The sequence below is a fragment of the Lithobates pipiens genome, unplaced genomic scaffold, assembly GCF_037356315.1.
Source record: "Lithobates pipiens isolate NorthernLeopardFrog02 unplaced genomic scaffold, aLitPip1_a1.2 Scaffold_13, whole genome shotgun sequence".
NCBI classification, from domain to species: Eukaryota; Metazoa; Chordata; class Amphibia; order Anura; family Ranidae; genus Lithobates; species Lithobates pipiens.
In genome coordinates this window covers 413,308,182-413,327,861 of record NW_027507718.1, presented here as the reverse complement: position 1 = coordinate 413,327,861, position 19,680 = coordinate 413,308,182, and the positions used below count along the sequence as shown (strand labels likewise).

General features: G+C 42.1%; 1 protein-coding gene and 1 pseudogene across 1 annotated transcript in view; both read left to right on the top strand.

The window, feature by feature from the left end:
* The window catches only part of GABRB1 (gamma-aminobutyric acid type A receptor subunit beta1), a 774,728-nt gene that overhangs the window by 514,422 nt on the left and 240,626 nt on the right, over positions 1–19,680 (top strand). The window lies entirely within an intron of this gene.
* Positions 8,692–9,295, top strand: LOC143973930 (uncharacterized; annotated as a pseudogene).

The following is a 19,680-nucleotide window of genomic DNA, read 5'->3' as shown; positions in this document are numbered from 1 at the left end:
GGGAGGGGGGGGGGGGGGCACTGTCAGAAAATGTGTTTTTTTGTGGGCAATTTATCAGAAGAATGGCTGGTGTTGGCGCTTCAATAATCATGGCACCATGGTTGTTATGGTGTCAGGATGATTGAAGCGCATTATTTCTATTACATTATTATATAAAACAAAATAGTTGCACTCACCATAATGCAGAATCAGTGGGACCCCCGAGTGTGTGACTTGCCACTGATGCCTGCCATCAAATGCAGTGTGTCACCTGCTATCAGATGCGGTATGTCACTTGCCTGCTACCAGACACGGATTGCCACTTGCCACGTTCACCTGCCACGTCACGTGCCACATGTTACAGATTGTTACTTGCCACGTCACCTGCCACAAGTTCTGGATTGTCACTTGACACGTTACCTGCCACAAGTTCTGGATTGTCACTTGCCATGTTACCTGCCACAAGTTCTTGATTGTCACTTGACACGTTACCTGCCACAAGTTCTGGATTGTCAATTGCCACTTCACCTGCCACACGTTGTGGATTGCCACTTTCCCCATCCCCTTCCACACGTTGCGGATTGTCACTTGCCACGTCGCCTGCCACATGTAATGTAATTTGCACAGTGAGGGTGGAACTGTGGTGATGCGGTGCTAGTGGTAAGAGATGATGTCATCTCTCTGCTCCCCCACCTGGCAGCCCACTGACTGGCCTGTCCACCCACTCACCCTTCAGTCCACTGACTGGCCCCGCCTGCTCACCTGCCAACTTGCCTGTTCACCCGCTCACCCGCCAACACGCTGGCTGGCCCGCCCGCTCACTCACCCGCCATACCGCTGACTGATCCACCCACTTCCCTGTATTACATGAATAATAAAAGCTGAAAATTGTAAGCACCCCTATGAGTGGTTTATCTCATCCCTGTAAACTGATACATCTGGAAGAGAGCTTTTTCTTTTGAAAAACAGACTTACTGGCTGGATAAAAGAAAAAAAGTGAATGCAGCCATCGCATCTAAGAATTGGTAAGCTGCAATATAATAAATGTTTGCTTTCGGGTTTAATGCTGCTTTATTACAGAAGGCAAGCATGCCAAACCAGTAAATGTGACTCAACCATATTATGGGTAGCACAGTGGTGTAGTGGGTAGCACTCTCACCTAGCAGTAACAAGGGTCTCTGGTTCAAATCCCAACCACGGCACTACTTGCCTGGAGTTTGCATGTTCTCCCTGTGCCTGCGTGGGTTTCCTCCAGGTACTCTAGTTTCCTCCCACACTCCAAAGGCATGCTGATAGGTTAATTGGGTCCTGTCTAAATTGTCCCTAGTATGTATGAATGTGAGTTAGGGACCTTAGATTGTAAGCTCCTTGAGGGTAGGGACTGATGTGAATGTACAATGTATATGTAAAGCACTGCATAAATTGATGGTGCTATATAAGTAACTTAAATAAATAACCTCACATTCATTTGACCAGCCCTTCTCCTCACATTTGCAACCTCTACTGTTTAGTTCCAGTTACATTTTTTTTTTAGAAATATAAAAGCTGCGCTAAACCATAAATACAACACGAAGTTTCAAAAGGTAAGAACCTATCGTGCATAAACTCAGTGACAATGTGCCAATGTCAAATAGACCTATTGCACCCTACCTCATGAGAAAATAGGGAATTCAGGATAAATAATAAACAGTTATACAAAATAATGAACACCCAATGTGATAATAAAGAATGTATAAATGTGACAATTTACAAAAAAGTCCTTTTGAATAGAAATACAAACAAATGAAAAATTAATAACAATCTTCCACTAGTGACTAGTGCTTGATCCGCCACCATATATCCAAATTAACTTCTTACCGGAACTTCATGACCCCCCACTACAGAGGGTCACATAGAGCATATAAGTATAAATTATCTTCCACTTCTGAAAAGATCCTTAGCTGCTCTCCTCACTCCATCGTTATCGTAACCAGGTTATTGAATGAGCATCCTCAATCAAGGTATACGCAATGTACAAGAGAAAGGTCAGCCTTAAGTCCGCTGCGCCGGCCGGACGCGCACGGACATACCCGTCCTTCCTGGATAAACACTCCTTCGCACGGGGTGACGTTAGCGCATCGCTCATCCCTACGCGTTTCGTAAAAAGATTACGTCATCCAGGGGCACGAGCAGCACACTGCGTCACCTCCATTTATACTGCCACTACCTCACCAAGCCTCGCTCTGGGCACTCGGCAATTCCCGCTCAAACCAAGCCTCGTTTTCGATAATAACCCGGCTATTCAGACTCCCAGTGCAACAGCCCCTCCCATAGTCCTCAATTAACCCAATTTCTGTGCTGGGCCACCGATGACTTCCGCAGTCCATTTTTTGCTAACATCACCAATATCAGTCCAGGCACCGCGTCATCCTGACAATAGGAGTCTGGATCCGTCAGGTGCCTGGACTGGAACCCGGCTCAGCCTCTCAGTGAGCCGACGAGAGCCTGAGACACTCCACCCCCTCCACAGCCCAGCGCTCCATTGAGCAAGGAGGGAAAAGAGCAAAGAGCAGTGGCTCACAGTCTACAGATCTCTGTTCACAGAGCTTTTAAAACCAAGCGATCAGTGATGTTCGATCGCTCAGTTTTCAGTGCTGAGGCGCTGGGGGATAGATGCAACATGTCTACATCCACCTAGATAAGGTTAAATCTAAAAATAAAAAGAAACCCAGACTTCTCTTTTAAGCAATAAACCTAGACACTGCAAAATGGACTTAACTTAATGAAATGAAAGTGGTTTGAAAGGCTGAAGCTTTTTTAAATTCATGCAGTTCACTGCCAATCACAGCTAGTGAGCCAATAAAGAGAGAGTGGGAGGGTGGGGCGAGCTGCGGCTCTATGTATGTTATTGACTCGTAGAGCAATGCCTTGGGGGCAAGCATGCTGCGGCGCTCCCAGGACAAGCAGCTTTCTCTGAGGGGGGAGGAGCCAAGAGCGCTGGCAGGGTACCCAAAAAGAAGAGTTTCAGAGTGGCTCTATGCAAAACCACTGCACAGAGCAGGTAAGTATAAAATGTTTGTTATTTAAAAAGAAAAAAAAAATAAGCTTTAATACCACGTTAACCACTTACCCCCCTTCCTGACCAAGCCAATTTTCAGTTTTCAGAGCTGTCACTTTTTAAATGACAATTGTGGGGTCGTGCTACATTGTACCAAAACAACATTTTTATAATGTTGCTCTCACAAATAGAGCTTTTGTGTTTTATTTTTTGCAAAACAAATAAAAAAAAATAATAATTTTGAAAAAAAAAAGGTTTTCTTTGTTTCTGTTATAAAATGTTGTAAAAAAGTATGTTTTCTCCTTCACTGATGGACACTGATAAGCTGCACTTACAGGCACTGATAAGGCGGAACAGATGAAGTGGCACCAATGAGATGGCACTGAAGGGCACTGATAGGCGGCACTGATTTGCACTGATAGGTGGCACTGATATGCGGCACTGATGGGCATTCATAGGTGATACTGATGGGCACTCATCGGTGGCACTGGAGGGCACTGATGGGCACTGATAGGTGGCACTGATGGGTACTTATGGGTAGCACTGATAGGCAGCACTGCTGGGCACTGATAAGTTGCACTGATAGGCATCACTGATAGCACTGGCAGGCATTATTAATGGGCACTGATTGGCATATCCCTGGTGGTCTAGGGTGGCATACCGGGTGGGGTTCCTTTGTGGGCATCCCTGGTGGTCCTGGCCATATCCCTGGTAGTCCTGGGCAGGCATCTGGGGGGGCTACGCTGATAAACAATCAGCATAGACCCCCTTGTGAGGAGAGCTCATGGCTTATCCTGATGGACCTCATACAACGCCTAGTCAGGATAACTGAACCACTTCCCGGCTGTCATTTTGCTATATGCCGGGCGGGAAGTGGTTAAAGTGACAATAAACTCTAGCGTTAAAAAAATTATATTCAGATATCTATCCCCAAAGTGGTTGTAAAGGCAGAAGCTTTTTTATCTTAATGCATTCTATGCATTAATATAAAAAGCCTTCTGTGCAGAGAGATCCCCCTCAGCCCCTCTAATACTTACCTGAGCCCCATCTCGATCCAGCGATGTATTTGAGTGCCTCGGCCATCCGGGACTCTTCCTCCTGATTGGCTGAGGTACAGCAGGGGCGCCATTGGCTCCTGCTGCTGTCACTCAAAGTCAGTTAGTCTGTTAGCTGTAGCTCCATGTCTGAACGGATACACAGAGCTACAGCTCGGGTGCCCCTATAGCAAGCTGCATGCTGGGGGGGCACTCCACAGGAGGGGGAGGCCAGGAGCTCTGGAGAGAGACCCTAGAAGAAGAGGATCTGGGCTGATCTGTGTAAAACCACTGCACATTGCTCTCAGCTACCTCCAAATTCCTTATTTTTTTCTTTTTTGTTGCTCTGATATTATCTCCTCCTAGAGGGTGGCTAAATTAAACATCCATGCTCATACTATATGTAGGTATGAAGCCACCCTCTCTTGCTCACTCCCAAGATGGACTAGGGACAATCACCACAATCAATGTGCCCTGCACATTCCAAACAAGCAGTATTGAGGGGAAAAGGAGGGGTTTAGGATCTCACAGAGGATGTTACAAGGAGGCAAAAAAAGAAAAATGTCATAAAAAATGGATTACAGGACCATTGTAGTGGATGTGTATGGATTATTTTGTTGGAGATACAACAGCTTCAGCTTAACCTACTGACTGCAGTTCACAAACAGGAAACTAGATGTCGCTAATGCTCAGTGATATGCTATGCATTTTTCTATGATGTGTTGTATTTCCTGTATGTAATGCTATATGTGTTGGTTTCTTTTTCCTGTCTGTGTTTTTTCATACCATGTGAGGTGACATAATTTCTAGTGTGGTTATGTTCCAATAAAGAAGCCAGTTCCTGTTACTCCACAATGTCTAATCTGAATTGACTCCGCTGCACCCAGCAATAGTACTCTGCAACAGGTTATGGACCCAGTGTCCAGATAAAGTCTTATGACCTGACCAGGTGCGGCCCCGACGAAAAATGTCCGACCGTGTTGTCGGATAATCCAACCATGTGTGGGTTACATCGGACTGTTTCCGTCAGAATATCCGACCGACAAAGTTTTAGAGCTGGGCTATAAAATTTTCCGACAACATGATCCGATCACACTTTGTCCGATCATTTTTAGAGAATTCCGATCGGACAAAGTGCCACGCATGGTGTAACTCTTCACACAAAATATTTATTAAATAGAAAAATGTATCGCACTTACAAACGTTCTTTCATAAAGCGCTTCAATTAAAATCATCAAGCCGGCAGGCCCATAGACGCTGCCCGTGTCTTCTGGGTCCAGCGCGGTATGCGAAGGAGCCTGAACGTAGTCCCGTCGTAAATAACGTCATCACGTTACGAACGATCAGATTTTCCGACAACTTTGTCCGACTATGTGTATGCAACACCAGTTTTGGACAAAATCCGTTGGACAAAATCTGGCGGATTTTGTTGTCGGAATGTCCGACCATGTGTACAAGGGCTAACGGGAGACAGTGTGGCTGATGCGGAAATTGGCATAAGGAAGTTTTCCAGTGACATCTCCTATAGACAAGTAAGACTGTTCATATATAAAGGAGGAAAAATGGCTGGAAACTCAGAGCTTAAACTCTCAATAGCCAAGCTGAACAATGACAATTATCAGCTATGGAAGTTCAAAGTAGAAATACTATTATCCAGAGATGAATTGTGGGGGGTTACCACCACAGAGAGGCCACAGGATAATAATAAGGACTGGGACAAGAAAAACAGACAGGCACTGGCCACCATAAGTTTACTAGTGGAGGATGATCAGCTCATTCATATACGCCATGAGGACACAGCGAAAGGTATGTGGGACGTACTGAAAAGACTGCATGAAAGATCCAGTTTAAACAGCAAGCTGTTTTTGCTGTGGAAACTTTATAAAATGAGACTTGGAAGAGAACAGGACATGCAGGAGAATATAAATGCAATGCTGGAAGTGATTGCACAACTCAGACCAATCGGGGAGAATATAACAGACAGTCACACTGCAGCCATGTTGTTATGCAGTTTGCCCGATACATATACAGCACTAATCAATGCACTGGAGACACGACCTGAGACAGATCTGACGGTAGCATTTGTAAAAACCAGGCTCATAGATGAGTATCAGAGAAGAAAGAAATTAGTGCATGACTCCACAGAAACTGACACAAGAACCGCTCTTAAAGCTACAGACGCAAGATTACACAGAAAAGAGACCAGAGTGTGTTTCAGATGCCAAAAACAGGGACACATAAAGAAAGACTGTACAATATGGAAAGCAGAGCAGGCGTCCCTCTTATGCTAAACAAAAGGTCAAAACCACAATCAATGATCCATGAGAAGGAAACTGGAATGCCACAGTCAAAACGACAGGCAACAATAAATGCCAAGGCTGGTGCATCGATTCGGGGGCAACCAGTCACATGACGAGTGATAGAAGTTTCTTCACAGAACTTGATCTGAACAACAAAGAAACTATTTATCTTGCAGATGGAAGCAAAATACATGCAGAAGGATATGGGCATGGAACCCTCGTATTCCCGGATTTAGCCATACCAGTGAAAGATGTGCTTTATGTTCCTAATTTAGAAGGAGGACTCTTTTCTGTGAAGCGTCTAACAGCCAGAGGACTCACTGTAAAATTCCAAGGTGACAAGTGTTCTATTCTGAACGGCAAACAGACAATAGCAAGTGACAAGCTGGATGATCATCTTTATCACCTCGACACAGTGAAGGAAAAGGTGAGACTATGTACACACAAGCACAATGACTGTATACATATATGGCACAGACGTCTAGGTCACAGACACCCAGAATGCATACAGGAACTACAGAGGAGAAATCTGACAAGGGATCTAACAGTATCCCCTTGCCCAGTTACTGTTAAGTTTGAATGTTGCATTAAATCCAAAGCTACAAGAGCAGCACTAAATTCAGTCAGAAGAGAGCTTCAGGACCACTTGACTTAATTCACAGTGACATGTGTGGTCCCCTAAACCCACCAACACCTGGAGGCAACAGGTACATAGTGACTTTCATAGACGACTATTCAAGATACACAGCCTACCTAATGCAACACAAGAGTGACGTTTTCGACAAATTGCAAGACTATATAATAAAGACTAGTAACAAGTTGCAGAGGAAGCCTCTCATACTTCGGAGTGATAATGGAGGTGAATTCACAGGAGGTAAGATACAAGAGTACTTAAAACAGAATGGAATAGAACATCAAAAGACAGTCCTGTATACACCAAAATGGAGTAGCTGAAAGAAAGAACAGAACTGTGACTGAAATGATCAGATGTATGCTGACAGACTCTGGACTACCACAAAAATACTGGGGTGAGGCAGCCATGACAGCTACATATTTGCAGAACAGACTTCTTTCCAGAACAGCGGATAAAACTCCAAATGAACTATGGCACAATGAGAAGCCAAGTGTAAAACACCTAAGAGTTTTTGGATGCAAAGCATTCATCTACATACCTGAAGAAAAACGCACTAAACTCCAGAACAGAACGTTTGAAGGTATCTTCGTTGGATACAGTGACAATGTCAAGGGTTACAGAATCCTAAATCGCAAAACAAACAAGGTTACCATTAGCAACAGCATAACCTTTGTTGAAGATGTAAGAGACAATGTAATGACAACAGTGGAAGCAAGAATAGAAGAGAAAACCGACATTGAACAGCCCATCTCTGTAACTTCCGAACAAACAGTTGAAGTGAGTGCAGACTCAGCCAGTACTGAAGAGTAGACACAAGAAGGCTCAGACACAAAAACGAGACGTTCAACAAGAGAAAACAAAGGTAAACCACCTATACGTCTCTCAACCAAAGCAAGTACTGCCAGTATTAACGAACCTGCAAGCTGGGAAGATATATCTCAGCTTTCAGAACAAGAAGCAAGTAAATGGATAAAGGCTGCTGAAGAAGAGATGAAATCCATGCATGACACTAAAACATGGACACTTACAGAACTACCACCCAGAAGGAAAGCCATAAGCTGTAAATTGACTTTTAAAGTGAAATACAGTGCAGATGGCACAATTGAACGGTACAAAGCAAGACTAGTAGCCAAGGGCTATTCTCAAAAATACGGAGAGGACAGTGATGAGACGTTTGCACCAGTAGTCAAGCACACTACAATATGGACTTTACTAACAGTAGCCTTCACAAGAAAAATGCAAGTGAAACATTTTGATGTGAAAACCGCGTTTCTACATGGTGATTTAACAGAAGAAATTTACATGAAACAGCCAACAGGATTCAAAGATGAACAAAGTTTAGACCTAGTGTGCAAACTTCGCAGGAGTATATATGGTCTAAAGCAAGCAGCCAGAGTGTAGAATATAAAAATAAATGAAGTGCTTATACATCAAAACTTTCTACGGAGTAAAGCAGACCCCTGCTTATACACAAATAAATTGGCAAACAGATGGGTCTATATGCTTATTTATGTGGATGATATCATAATTTGCTTTGAGCAAGAAGGGGACGAAGCAGAAATACTGGAAAAACGAAATCCGCGCTTTGACACCAAAGATCTTGGCAACATAAAGAATTACTTCGGTATCCAGATCGAGAGAGAGGAAGATGGCAGCTTTCTTTTGAACCAAAGACACAAAATACAAGAAATAATTGAAACATTTGGAATGGAAGACGCCAAACCAGTAAAGTCTCCCTTGGAAACCAACTACCTAAAGGAGATGAATTGCCAAGATAACCCATTACCTACTAATACTCAATACAGAAAAGCAATAGGGAAATTGCTGTACCTTACCACTGCTACAAGGCCGGACATTACAGCAACTGTTGGAATCCTATGCAGAAAGGTTTTGATGCCAAATAAAAGGGACTGGAATGCTGTAAAGCGAATCATTCGCTATCTTAAAGGGACTTTGCACTACAAGTTAAAGTTACCAGCAAGAGATGAAAGCACCTTTACAGGATATGTGGATGCTGACTGAGCAGGAGACACCAGTGACAGAAAATCTACCAGTGGCTACTTATTTTTTATGTCAGGAGGTGCCATCAGTTGGACTAGTAAAAAGCGACTCTCTGTTACACTGTCATCTACTGAAGCAGAATACGTTGCTGCAGCGTAGGCAAGCCAAGAAGTTATATGCCTGAGACAGCTATTAACAGACTTAGGTCAACCACAGTTGGGACCAACAGAAATCTATGAGGACAATCAAGGATGCCTTGTATTTGTGCACATGGAAGGAGTTTATTCAAGAACCAAGCAAGTTGATGTGAAATTCCACTTTCTTAGGGATCTTTAAGAACAAGGTCTTCTTGAGTTACATTATTGGCCAACTGAGGATATGACAGCAGATATCCTTACAAAGCCCCTGACCGCTGGAAGACATTCAAGGCTTACAAAGAAGATAGGTTTAACAGACTAAGCCTTAGCTGTTGAGAAGGGTTGTTGGAGATACAACAGCTTTAGTTTAACCTATTGACTGCAGTTCACAAACCGGAAACTAGATGTCGCTAATGCTCAGTGATATGCTATGCATGTTTATATGATGTGTTGTATTTCCTGTATGTAATGCTGTACTTGTTTGTTTCTTTTTCCTGTCTGTGTTTTTTCATACCATGTGAGGTGACATTATTTCTAATGTGGCTATGTTCCAATAAAGAGGCCAGTTCCTGTTACTCCACAACGTCTAATCTGAATTGACTCTGCTGCACCCAGCAATCGTACTCTGCAACATATTTTTGGAGCATTTATTGTCAGTTTTTATTTTCCTAAGCCCTAAAAGTGCAAATATCATATAATCACAGCTCTAGATACCATCATGGTGACCCTTACAGTGAAAATACCATCACACTGAAAATGTTATGCAGTAAACCTATGGCACCCTATTTACAATATGTCAAATTATTGGAGCCAGAATCAGTGCTCAGGAATAAAACAATCTGCTGAAAGCCTGATTTATATATTCACATTGCAATGCTGATGGTATTATGAACATTTCTAAGTACAGAGACATCCGCTGTGCTGAAAATAAGCCCTGAATGCTGAATAAGATAACTGATTGACAGACCTGTACTGGCTCTGTTACAGACACCTGTGTATTTCTCATTGCAAACCCATCCCTGTAGTAGCACAAAGTGTTTTCCCCCAGCACATCCTTCCACTTCATTGCTTGCCATGACTGCAAGTACAGATTTCACCTGAAGCAATGAGAATGGTTTTCACACAACAGATAAGGCTTACCTCAGTTTGCTTTCTGAATGACCTCAAAGTGATTTTTAATTAAGAATTGCATTTTCTAGTTTACTTCCAATTCAGACAGATGAAATAATTATTTTTATATGAAAACATTAGACTATCCAAAAGTAGTATTTAAGTTTTAGATATAGCTTATTTGCAAAAGATAACGCTGCTCCTAAAGCCTCGTACACACGATACGATTGTTGGACAACCAAGCGACTGATTTCTGTCTTAAGGGTGTGTGCCAGGATCTTGTCTTGCATACTAACGGCACAAAATTGTGGTGCCACAAACACCAACGTAGTGACGTACTACGAGGAATTTCAGCTCTTGAGTGCGACCCTTTGGGCCCCTTCTGCTAATTTCGTGTTTGGTGAGCACTGATTCCGAGCATTCGTGTTTGTACTTCGGACTGAAATCGTGCCTGAAACGTTGAATAGGGACGCATCGGACCCCTGCTGTGAGCCGCATGCGAAGATAGTGTGAACCCAGCCTAAGACATATGCAATCTTGAACTCCATCTCGCAGGTGCCCACTCCTCTGGGTTTTGTTTCTCTCACCATTTAGCAAAGTTCTAGTGCCACATACCACTTCCAAAGGGTAAATGTTAATGTACCTTTGGAAGTGGTGGCTTTGCTAATTGGAGGTGGACTGAATGACCTGAATGCTGGCATTGCCTAGAATATCCTGTCTTAGTTCTTGGGCCTATTTTGCTTACCCCAAAATGTTCCCACTCCTGCAGCAGAGAGAAATGACACTTAGTACTTTGGATTAAGATAAGTACACATTATAGAGTTACAGGCTTTGTTCGTATGTCATGTCAGAGGTTTACAACCACTTTAAGCACAAAAACAAAGTTTATACTACTACAAAGTTTTTTTAAAATCCTTACAATACACATAGGTCACCCAGAGGGATCTTTTTTTCTTAACAAAAGTTAAAGCTGAACTCCGGTGTAATCAAGAAGCTAAATCAAGAAGCATGTGTATTCTTACTTGAATCTTGATATTGTTTGTGTATTTATTTTAAATCTGTGCAGTAATCAGGTGTGAATCTTTGTCCAGACTGGTCACGGCTGCTCTTCACTTGTGCAGGGTGACTGGCCTTGTTTCCACCCCCTGTTGTTATTTTCAGCAGTGTAGTGTGTGAAGTCTGCTGGGTCCCACAGCTCTGCTCATTGTGCATCCTATGCACAACACAGGGATGATATCACTGCATCTTTTAAAAGATAATAACTGGGTTAGCAAGGTATTTATTGATTGCACACAAACTGAATGTATATCGTTTGTGGCTATTGAGGAGTGCCTTGAGATCAGTCTTAATTTAAATAAATATTTATTTTCTGTTCATTAGGGGTGCCCGAGCAACACCCCCTCTCTCCTCACCACCCCCTATACAATGGATAGATTCAGGCATAGGCATATTCATGCGTCTGGCTCTTTCGGGTCACCAGACGCATGAATTACAGCGGGCAGAGTTTTTTTAAGCACCTGATTAGAGCCATAAGCTCTAATAGGCTTCAAAATAGGGTGGGCTCTGGATGCTGAGAATGCATCCGGAGGCCACCCAGGCGTGTTACAACAGCAGATGAATATTCATTGTTGCAATACAGATCCTCCTCCCAGCCAATCGGGAAGCGGGTCTAATACCCTTCACCCTATTGGCTGAAAGAACAGGCGACCCAAATGGATGCCTAGGAGGAGGGGAGGAGACGTACAGCGGAAGTGAGGAGAAGAGCCGCCCGGTCCCCACCAATGCCTGGATGCCTGATCCCTGCCGCCGCTCCATGGATGCAAGATCCCCACTGCATAGATGGGGTAAGTGCCGTTGGATCGACTGACGGACATCAGGGTGAGTTTGATTTGCTGCGGGGGAGCTCGGCTGTTTACCACCCCCCAAACAAAAAACCCCCAGCTGCCACTGTTTTCTTTCATTGCTGGCTGTAGCCCCCCCAGCATAAAAACAAGAGTAATACCACAAGGGAGCTAAAAGCCAGCACCAAGTCCCCACTTTCTTCTATTCTACAGCACTGTGTCTCCTTATCACCCCTGTTTAGTACACAGAGTACTACCTGCTATTCGGAGGAACAGAGAGAATGGAAACTGACACCTTGTGTTGTGATTGATTGCAGCTGGAGAAAAACATAAAAACACAAGCTGACTATAGCACACATGTCTGTCTATGTCTGAGACAGCCTAGTATAGTACCCGACTTGTGCTGCTGTCAGCTTGTGTTTTCATGAAAATTAGCCCTTCTCCAGCTGCAATCATCCACCACACAGGTTGACAGTTTCCACTCTCTCCATTCCCCTGAATAGCAGGCTCACAGCTCTGGACTTTGTGTATACTAAACAGGAGAGATAAGGAGACAGCACAGCAGAGCAGAGTGATGCTCTGTCTGGCAGCTTAGGGAGGGCAGGGGTTGTACAGACCCGGTGTACACTGCCCGGCACACCCCCTCCACTCCTGAACTGTCATTCATAAACCATAGAACTATTGATCAAGTGTTGTCAGATAGCAAGATGTGTGGGTGGGGCTAGCTATCCAACACCACAGCTCAGCAACCCTGCACAGATTTACATGAGGACAAGAGATATGTGTACAAAATCCCCTGGGGGTTTAACAAGTTATAATTTCCTCTGGTGATGGCTCTTTATTAATGTTGTCTGGGTCCCTGCTGGGGTGAATTTTATTTTTATTTATCATCTTAAACATTGTTACTGAGCCAGATAGTGGGGGGGGGGGGGGGAATTTTAGATTAGACATGAAAACAAGACATGAGGGTAAATATTCCAGTAGGGACACCTTTTCCAGTGACAAAGTCTAGGATGGGAATTTATATAATTCCCACGTTGCATCTCCAGGACAAAAGATTAAGGAAAATCTCCCCGGTGGAACACAGACAGTAAAAATTGCCCTGATACCCTGATAGGGGTTTTAAGCTAAAATACTCAATTCAAAACAACATTTTTTGGCTGTACATATACTTTTAGGAGAAGTTCTACTAGTTACTAAATGCAAAGTTTTGCAAGATTTTTTTGTAGAAAAATTAAATAGTTCACTTGTTTGTATGTTGTTGGTTTAAGCAGATTGTGTTTGTTCATTATTTTGACTTAGTTGATAATCAGACTGCATTTTTTGAGCCATTCGTGCAGAAATCCAGATAATTCCAGAGGGTTCACAAACCTTTTCTTGCAACTGTACATACACCTACAGACACATACATATATAATTAATTCCTCAGCAAAACCCTTCTGTATAAAATGTGTGCTCTCTGCTAGGAATTTATAAGGAATTTAAATCAGCCGAGCGTTACAATCCCAGAGCTCTGTACAGCAGCTTGGTTAGTGCACATGAATATGGATGAAAGCTCTTGAGCATAGACTGGCAATTTTCCTAACCTTTTTTTAATGCTTACCAAAAGCATATCATAAATGAAGGAAAATACACCTTATAAAATGTATACATTTAGTATATGTTAGAATTATTGGTGACATCAAGGGTTTTGCCACATTAATAGTGCCATTCCTCAACATATAAGCATTATCTTCCTAATAGCTACACAACTAAAATAACAAATTTACTTTATTATTGAATCTAAATCAAATAGTTATTGCCTAAAGCCAAAATCCAGCTAAAACACTTTCTTATAGTTTTGTAAAGACCTGGGAAGAAGAAATATGTATGCACCTTAAAACTAGCTTACCAGGGAGGGGATAAACTCCTACTTGCCCCCTTGGAGGGGACAGGTACATGATACCTAAGCTCCTTCTTTTTGGCACCTCCATGGGGCATTGAGTATGACAAAAAAACCTTGAGCTTGTGCAGCCATTTTTGGCGAAACCCCTCTCAAAGCATGTTGAAGAGCATGTGGGCTGTCATTTAAATAATGGGGTCCCTTGTTTTGGGGACACCAGTCTATGTGCTGGGGAAGGGCCCAAAATCCAAGGAGCCCCTTCAGCCTTATAAATGGGCATACATTTCCTGCATCTGCTTTCCTGACTATCAATTTCTTTTTGAAGGACAATATAAACCCCAACAAAACACATTTTGGAAAGCAAAAACACTCAAAAGTATTTTTAAGAGGCGTGATGAGTCTTGCATTTTTTATTTTTGTGTCACATGTTTTTGAAATATGAAGAAATAATTTTTTTTTACACAAACTGTCAATTATTAGGATATTTCTAACACACATTATTGAAAAACGTTAAATGCCACCCTAAAAAATAAATGTTGTTACTCCTCCTATGTTTGGGGATACCACATACTGCATATGATACTTTTTTGCAGTCTAGCTGCATGAAGGTTCCCAGAACCCAAAGTACCTTCAGTCTTTTTTCTGGCTACCTATTACATTTTTGGGGGTCCCGGAGCACCAGACCAGTAGAAACACCCACAAAATGACCACATTTTGGAAATCAAACATTCCGAGTTATTTAGGGGGCATAGTGAGTCTTTAAAGATGTATTTTTTCCACAAGTTTTTAAATATGCAGAAATAAAATGAAATTTTTTTTTTATACAAAGTTGTCAATGTGTTATGATATTTCCCATGCACAGCATTGATATACTAGAAATATACCACAAACACTTTCTGTTACTCTTCCTAAGTATAGGGATACAACATGTGTGACACTTGTATCTTATGCATCACAAAAATCAGGAAATATTGTATAAAACAATGTACTGTAATACTCAAATCTGTGTGAGTGGGCAGGGAAAATAGCTTATTGGTATATGTCTATCTCCACAATTCTACTACACTGGCCAGGATGTACAGGAGGCTGAACAGAAAATTACCTGTGGTCCTAGAAGTGTGATTATCCACAGAGGATGACTGGGACTGTTGACTGGCAGGACCATAACCACTGAGACATGCAGATGGGTGAATTCAGGCATATGGGCAATAGACTAGTCCAGGTAGACAGAAAAAGACACAGTCAATAAAAAAGCTAGGGCCAGTACAGGCAGAAGGCAAAGGCAACATTGCACGGGTGTAGCAGTGAAAAGGGAACACTGTTGCTGGCTGCATTGGTTTTGGTGACGCTGACACTGGTGTGGCTAGCATTCAGGATCACTTGTATTGGCTGCATGAGTCTGGTGACACTGGTGCTGGTGTGGGAGTGATCAGCAACACTGTTGCTTATTTACACTGGTCTGGTGACACTTAGACTAGTGTGGATAGCGACCAGGATCCCTGTGGCTAGCTTACATTGATCTGGTGACCGTGGTATTGGTTTGATGTTAGTAAGGAACACTGTGGCACTGGTTACAATGGGACTGGTGTGGCTAGGAACCAGGAACACTGTTATTGGCTTACACCGTTTGGTGACACTGAAACTGGTCTGGCTAGTGATCAGAACACTGTTGCTGCATTATACTGGTGTGGTAACACTGGAACCGAGTTGCGTCAATCAGAAAACCTGTTTCTGACTTAAACTGGTCTGATAACACTAGGACAGGTGTGACTCGTGACCAGGAACAATTTTGGGGGCCTAAACTGGTCTGGTAACACTTGGACTGATGAGGCGGCAATCAGTAACACTGATTCTGGCTTACACTGGCCTGGTGACACTAGGACTGGTTTAACTAGTGGCCAGGAACACTGACACTGGCGTGGTGATGAATAAGAACACTGTTTATGGTCTGGTGACACTGGTACTGGTTTGGTGGTGATTAGGAACAATGTTGCTGGCTTACACTGGTCTGATAAAACTGAGACTGGTGCAGTGGAAATCAGGATTACTGTTGCTGGCATACACTGATCTGGAGATTCTGGGACTAGTGGGACAATGGAACTAGTGGGACAATTTTGCTGGCTTCACTGGTCTTGCAACACTGGGACTAGTATGACTGCAATCAGGAACACTGTTGCTTGCTTACACTGGTTTGGTAACACTGACCTTGGTGTGGGGGTGATCAGGAACACTGGTGCTGGCTACACTGGTCTGGCAACACTGGGACCTGGGTTGTGGTTATCAGGAATGCAGTTGCTAGCTTATGTACACTGGCCCTGGCGTGGTAGTGATCAGGAACACTGCTGCTAGCTTACATTGGTCTGATGACACTGTACTGGTGTGGTGGTGATCAAAAAGACTTTTGCTGGCTGCACTGGTCTGGTGACACTGTACTTTGGTGGTGATGGTGATCAGGTAAATTGTGGTAGGCTGCACTGGTCTGGTGAAACTTTACTGGGTCGGTGAAAATTAGGGACATGATGACTCGCTGCAGTGGTATGCTGACACTTTACTGGGGTGGCTATTAATCAGGAATCAATGTCAATATTCCCATTGCACAAGTTTCAGGGATGGGCTTAAGCTAGTGGGTGCTACAGCAACAGTGAGCTGGAGTCTGGAAAGATCACAGATTAATGTACATATTTGCCAGCACACCATAGGTCTTCCAACAATGTCCAAACGTTTTAATGAAGAAAGATCATATCACAGTGGAAACTGCGCAATGTTTTGGAGCCACGCAGGACCCCTGCTGCCAATCAATGTAAGAAACACACTGTTTCCTCTCACTGACGATTGCTGTGAGGGGAAGCTGAGCACAGGCTACAACATACAGCCTTTGCTTACGTGTGTGATCGCTGTGATTGGTCACAGCAATCACATGGTCATGTACCCCCCCCTCATTGATTTGCTGAGTCCAATAGACATAGGGATCACAGAGCACAAAGAAGCACAAAAGGGGAGGTCTTCTGCCTTCAGGAGACAGCCGTCCATCAATTTATGTAGAATGACCAGACAGCAACTGGTTAAAAGGCAACTATCACGAAAGTGTCTGTATGCTAAAAACTGGCTGTGATTAGTACGTCTATTTTTTCACTGTATGATTTTGTTTTCTTAATTTCAAACGTGTTTACTTTTTTTATACATTTACATGCTCACTACATTTATATTTTATATAGTTTGTATATTCTACTAATATTGATTATGAGAAATATTGATCATGAGAAATTAAAAAAATAAAAAACTCACTGAAAACATTTCAAACCTTGCATCCTAATAATGTGGCTATATTTGTTTGGAAACAGCTTAGAAGACACAAATTCATATCATGTATTATCAATAGTGTATTACCAAGTAGAATTTAATATAAAATACAGCAAAATGTTAACTTAACTTTGTTGCCAGTAAGAGATCACAAGCATAATTGAGGCTGTCTCAGAGGATTAATTTGTTTGACTGGTCTACATGATTTGTGGCTAACCACACAAAAAGTGAAAGCTAGAGAATACACTTTAACAGGCATTGACAACTGCTGAGAAGTATTTCTATACATTCTGGTCTGATCCTCAGGTATTGCAGACTTTACGGTTAAACTGTAGTTGTAAATTTAGTACTAAAAGTCAGTGGAGTTGTCACACTTAAAATGAAAGCCTTCCATCTTTGAAAATCGTTTTAAGGTCTCTCTTTGTTGAGCGCTCCCCTCTTTGAATCTGTTACCAGCATGCTTGTGATTTAATGGCTGGACCAGAAGAGTTTTATGTCTTGACTAGAGCAAGCAAGATTCATGGTTTTACTCCAAAAAATAGGGTTGATTTACTAAAACTGGAGAGTGCAAAAGCTTTTAACTTCAACTTGTTCAATTAAGTTTTGACAAAATAAACCTTGAAGCTGATTCATATTGATTACCAATTTGAATGATATGTCCACTTTGAAGCAACATCAATATTACCGGTCCTTTTAGTGATGTACCCCAAGAGGAACTTTGCAGTTATGAAGTGTATTTTTAACCAAAACTTTTTTTTATAATTTTGAATAGACTAGAAAATTAAGTCTGGGTTCACACTATCTTTGCATGCAACTCACAACAGGTGTCAAGTGCAATTATTTGGCTGAATTTGAACCTGAGACAGACCAAAAGACGCACAGGGCTCCTGTCAAAATTCGCACCGGAGCCACAGCGGAGATATGTGAACCGGCTCCATAGAGAGCCAGTCAAAATCTCCAGCTATTGTGAATTGGATGCAGATAATTATAAATAGTGTGAACCCAGCCTAAAACCTTTGTCAGTTTTCTTTTGCCCCCATGTTTCTTGAGGAATTTTTCTTTCACGTTCTGTCCTGTAGACACAACAGTAAATGAAAGAAAATCTTTCCAAAGTAAGGCAAATCCTCTTTTCGACAGGGGGTCAGGTGTCCCCATTGGAACTCTTTGGATTTTTGATTTTGCCTTCTTTTGGCCCCAGTAAAAATGGTCACCTGGACAAATAGAGAGGGTTAATAATAATAATAATAATAATAAGTGGTCAAAAAGGCTATGTAGCAAGATCTTAATAGTGCATATTTTAGGATGTAGGGGTTTATATAATGTTGGTAATGTAAAAATGAATTGAAGGACCAGTTCATAAGAGGTTACTGCTATAAATGATCCTGTAAAAGTATGGGTCAGAAAGTGATGATGCAAAGGCATCTCACATTTCTTTTTGGTGGTGACGGGGCTCGTTTTAGAGTTACATCAGGCAGAAAAAGTTTAGAATGGCCCCTTTGCAAATCAATGGTTCTGGATGCACAATTGACTACAGAGGCATAAAGCAATGGTCTGAGCATATCTTCCTGTCTATTTTTAAACAAGGAATAACCTTCTTTTTTGTAATGACATGTGAATACATTTGTGGAATTTCCTATACACAGTCTTTTTAGACAGGAGTTGCAACATACAAAATAATCCTAACGTCTAAAAAAGTTGAAGTCCATTGTGATTTGGTAAAACTAGTTTTACGCTTAGTTTAGCTGAATAAAATTACTTTTTTTAAAAATCCTGAAAATAAAGGCAGCACAACTGGGTATGGCTGTACTCTGTGTTTGACCTTTATGTAATAAGAGAACTTTTGTAGATTAGAATTGTAAAAACTTGACAGGTTGAAAAATGCAGTGTTACCACTTATAGATGCTCACAGCACCACCTAGAGCTAGAGACATAAGGCTCATAGAAAAAATGGAATTTATGAAAAACTGACATTTTTCTGTTGTTTTATTCATTGTCTTAAGAAATATGTATGTGATAAATATGCTGAAACACCTCAGGCTTCCATGTTTGATCAATGATTATTATTTTGTTATCCATTATGTATAAAGTGCTTGCTAAGGCATTTAATAACTGCTGCTGATTCTGCTCAGTTCTTGAGCAATGACCAGAAAAGTTATTCTTTAAATTTGACTGTGGTCCCATAATTAGTGGCATTTGTAAAATTAACCTGTAACTTAACAAATTATCTAAAAGTTTTGTGACCTGCTGAATAAATGGTTTTAGCTAATTAATTTATGGGATGATACATTCGTAATACAAGGCTTTATCTTGGCGTAGGCTGGCAAGATGGGGCGGGGGGGAGGGGGGCAGCCCATACATATGTAGGGGGCCTGGTCGGGGGACCCCAATCAATGAGTTGTGTGGGTGGCTGGTGTTCCGCAACTGT